This window comes from Episyrphus balteatus (assembly GCF_945859705.1).
Source record: "Episyrphus balteatus chromosome X unlocalized genomic scaffold, idEpiBalt1.1 SUPER_X_unloc_1, whole genome shotgun sequence".
In the NCBI taxonomy this organism is placed as follows: Eukaryota; Metazoa; Arthropoda; class Insecta; order Diptera; family Syrphidae; genus Episyrphus; species Episyrphus balteatus.
In genome coordinates this window covers 85,543-90,000 of record NW_026605125.1, presented here as the reverse complement: position 1 = coordinate 90,000, position 4,458 = coordinate 85,543, and the positions used below count along the sequence as shown (strand labels likewise).

Here is a 4,458-nt window from a genome sequence, read left to right as displayed (position 1 = left end):
ACACCTTCTAGTAATCATTAACGTTATACGGGCCTGGCACCCTCTATGGGTAAATGGCCTCATTTAAGAAGGACTTAAATCGTTAATTTCTCATACTAGATTATAGATGTTCCATACACTGCATCCCATATTTGCCATAAAGACAAAATGGCTTAGTGCTGAACTGATTTCTTTTCGCTCGCCGCTACTAAGAAAATCCTTGTTAGTTTCTTTTCCTTCCCTCATTAATATGCTTAAATTCGGGGAGTTATCTCATATGAGTTGAGGTTGCTTAACACTTTTTATTTGCTTAATAATTTTATATACTCAATTCAAAATATTTTTTATATATCGATCATTTCAGCCATTTTATCAATTCAAGTAGAATGCCTCAATTGCCAAATTATATTATGACAACGATCTGCAATGTTAGAAATTTTTATATACTAACATCCTCTAAAAAATAGATAAAACGAACTTACTGTCGCTCGATATTATTTTGAGGTATATATTATATTTTAATATTATGAATTTTTACAAATCCAATAATATAACATGCGCATTTGATAAATCAAAAGCAGCTTATTTAGCATAGTATCACAACCCTCAACCATATGTAGTCCAAGCAGCACTTCAAAATTAATTAAAGTACATAACAGCATGGACTGCTATATGCGTTCAAAATGTCGATGTTCATGTGTCCTGCAGTTCACACGATGACGCACAGTTTGCTGCGTTCTTCATCGACCCATGAACCAAGTGATCCACCGCTTAGAGTATTATTATTTTTTTATTTTATATTTAGTCAATTTTTTTTTTTAAGAAATAAAAATTTATTTCTTTTTATATTTTATGTATTTTTTTTATGTTGCGAATGTCCAATTCCAAAGAATCGTTAACTTATAAATTTCTTTTAAAGAAATCTAAGTACAACATTTTTATACATTTTTATTTTTATATATATATATCGTTACAACTTATGCTATGCGTTTTAGCCGGATAGTACCGGGATATTGTCCAAGTACGACACCTTTAGGGGTTAATTCGTCGCAACGTATACACGCCACGCCGAAGGGCGGGTTTTTACACCCAGGAGGATATTACCCCGAAGGGTACGACACCTTTGTTTTTTCGACTTTTGCTCTAGCAAGTTTGTTTATGCATATATATATTTTCATAAGCGTCACTATTTCGATGACGATGACAATTGGCTACCATTTAAATATTTTGTTCATATTTTTTTTTGAAAAAAAAAGACCGAATGCATTACTTATAGTAATACACCCAGTCTAATTTGTTTTTGTATTTTGGTTATAACGTCACTATTTAGATGACAACACCATTTGGCTACGATTTAAATATTTTGTTCATATTTTTTTTTGAAAAAAAAAGACTGAATGCATTACATATAGTAACACACCCAGTCTAATTTGTTTTTGTATATTGGCTAAAAACGTCACTATTTAGATGACGACACCATTTGGCTACCATTTAAATATTTTGTTCATATTTTTTTTTTGAAAAAAAAAGACTGAATGCATTACTTATAGTAACACACCCAGTCTATTTTGTATTTGTTTTTTTTTTATTATATATATATCGTTACAACTTATGCTATGCGTTTTAGCCGGATAGTACCGGGATATTGTCCAAGTACGACACCTTTAGGGGTTAATTCGTCGCAACGTATACACGCCACGCCGAAGGGCGGGTTTTTACACCCAGGAGGATATTACCCCGAAGGGTACGACACCTTTGTTGTTCGACTTTTGCTATAGCAAGTTTGTTTATTCATATATATATTTTCATAAGCGTCACTATTTCGATGACGATGACAATTGGCTACCGTTTAAATACTTTGTTCTTAATTTTTTTTGAAAAAAAAAGACTGAATGCATTACTTATAGTAACACACCCAGTCTAATTTGTATTTGTATTTTTACTTCTTTTGAAGTATTCTTTTTTGTATTTGTTTATATATTTATTGTATATTTTATACATTTTGTACCATAATTGTACATTTTTATTTTTATATTTTATTTTTCTTTTTTATATATATTAAATATATATAAATTTTATTTTATTGGAAAAATCACGTTAATGATCCTTCCGCAGGTTCACCTACGGAAACCTTGTTACGACTTTTACTTCCTCTAAACCATCAAGTTTGGTCAACTTCTGCGAAACAACCGTAACACGTTAGCGTCACAGTGATCACGTCCGGAGACCTCACTAAATAATTCAATCGGTAGTAGCGACGGGCGGTGTGTACAAAGGGCAGGGACTTAATCAATACGAGTTAATGACTCGCACTTACTAGGAATTCCAAGTTCATGTGAACAGTTTCAGTTCACAATCCCAAGCATGAAAGTGGTTCAGCGGTTTACCCGGACCTCTCGGTCTAGGAAATACACGTTGATACTTTCATTGTAGCGCGCGTGCAGCCCAGGACATCTAAGGGCATTCCAGACCTGTTATTGCTCAATCTCATTATTGCTAGACGCAATTTGTCCATTTAAGAAGCTAGTGTCCTTATAATGGGACAAACAAACAGGTACGACTCCACTAACATAAACACATTCAAACACAATTATATTTTACTATATTCATGAATGAAGGCTATGAAAGCTTCAACATCATAATCCTGAAAGCATCTATTTAATATATTTGAGTCTCGTTCGTTATCGGAATTAACCAGACAAATCACTCCACGAACTAAGAACGGCCATGCACCACCACCCATAGATTCGAGAAAGAGCTATCAATCTGTCTTACACGCTTATGTTCGGACCTGGTAAGTTTTCCCGTGTTGAGTCAAATTAAGCCGCAGGCTCCACTCCTGGTGGTGCCCTTCCGTCAATTCCTTTAAGTTTCAGCTTTGCAACCATACTTCCCCCGGAGCCCAAAAGCTTTGGTTTCCCGGGAAGCGACTGAGAGAGCCATAGAAGTAGCTACACCCAATTGCTAGCTGGCATCGTTTATGGTTAGAACTAGGGCGGTATCTGATCGCCTTCGAACCTCTAACTTTCGTTCTTGATTAATGAAAACATCTTTGGCAAATGCTTTCGCTTAAGTTAGTCTTACGACGGTCCAAGAATTTCACCTCTCGCGTCGTAATACTAATGCCCCCAATCTGCTTCTATTAATCATTACCTCTTGATCTAAAAACCAATGAAAGTAGATCAGAAGTCTTATTTCATTATTCCATGCACAAAATATTCAGGCATTTGGAGCCTGCTTTAAGCACTCTAATTTGTTCAAAGTAATTGTAACGGCCCACAACAGCACTCGATGAAGAGCACTGAAGCAGGTTTTAATAGGAGGAATACATAATGGTACATAAGTATCATAAATGTATAAGAACTCCACCGATAATACGCTTGCATACATAAGGTAATGTACAATCCACAATTGTAGTTGTACTACCCGTATGAAGCACAAATTCAACTACGAACGTTTTAACCGCAACAACTTTAATATACGCTATTGGAGCTGGAATTACCGCGGCTGCTGGCACCAGACTTGCCCTCCAATTGGTCCTTGTTAAAGGATTTAAAGTGTACTCATTCCAATTACAGGGCCTCGGATATGAGTCCTGTATTGTTATTTTTCGTCACTACCTCCCCGAACTGGGAGTGGGTAATTTACGCGCCTGCTGCCTTCCTTAGATGTGGTAGCCGTTTCTCAGGCTCCCTCTCCGGAATCGAACCCTGATTCCCCGTTACCCGTAGCAACCATGGTAGTCCTAGATACTACCATCAATAGTTGATAGGGCAGACATTTGAAAGATCTGTCGTCGGTACTAGACCATACGATCGGCAAATTATCTAGAGTTCAACCATTATAACGATTTCCGAAGAAATCGCTTGGTTTTAGCCTAATAAAAGCACACGTTCCAAAAGGTCCGTGTTTATATTGCATGTATTAGCTCTAGAATTACCACAGTTATCCAAGTAACTGTTAACGATCTAATAAACCATAACTGATATAATGAGCCTTTTGCGGTTTCACTTTTAATTCGTGTGTACTTAGACATGCATGGCTTAATCTTTGAGACAAGCATATAACTACTGGCAGGATCAACCAGAATAATGTTATAATATTTTATTTTTAATATTATTTGAAATTTTGAAAAATAACATCAATCTCCTCTCAATAAATCCAATGATAAAGTTTTTATTTTTTTTTTTTTTATTTATTTATATTTATACATACTTTTTGTTTTATATCCTCCCTAATAGGGATAATTATTATTTTATTTTTTTTACCAACACAATTTTTATTTGTATATATTTTTTGGTAAATTTATTTTTATTTTTATTTATTTGTATGTATTTTGTATGGGTATTTTGTATGGGTATTTTGTATTTTTACTTTTATCTGGAAAATGAGGGAAAATGCATTTCACAAAGGTTTCATATAACAACTATTTTTATTTTAACAAAGAGAACTCCTACCGTATGGTGAACTCTGATATTG

General features: G+C 34.6%; 3 non-coding genes across 3 annotated transcripts in view; all 3 read right to left on the bottom strand.

The window, feature by feature from the left end:
• LOC129920783 (large subunit ribosomal RNA) overlaps window positions 1–270 on the bottom strand; it is a 4,148-nt gene extending 3,878 nt beyond the window's left edge. The window contains exon 1 of the ribosomal RNA XR_008773338.1: window positions 1–270. This exon is cut by the window's left edge and continues 3,878 nt beyond it. This is a non-coding gene — a ribosomal RNA (large subunit ribosomal RNA).
• Window positions 271–579: 309 nt separating this feature from the next.
• LOC129920852 (5.8S ribosomal RNA) lies at window positions 580–758 on the bottom strand. Its single transcript, XR_008773388.1, has one exon. It is a non-coding gene; the product is annotated as a 5.8S ribosomal RNA (ribosomal RNA).
• A 1,319-nt stretch (window positions 759–2,077) lies between these two features.
• Window positions 2,078–4,069, bottom strand: LOC129920860 (small subunit ribosomal RNA). The gene has a single exon (XR_008773396.1). It is a non-coding gene; the product is annotated as a small subunit ribosomal RNA (ribosomal RNA).
• Window positions 4,070–4,458: the final 389 nt, after the last annotated feature.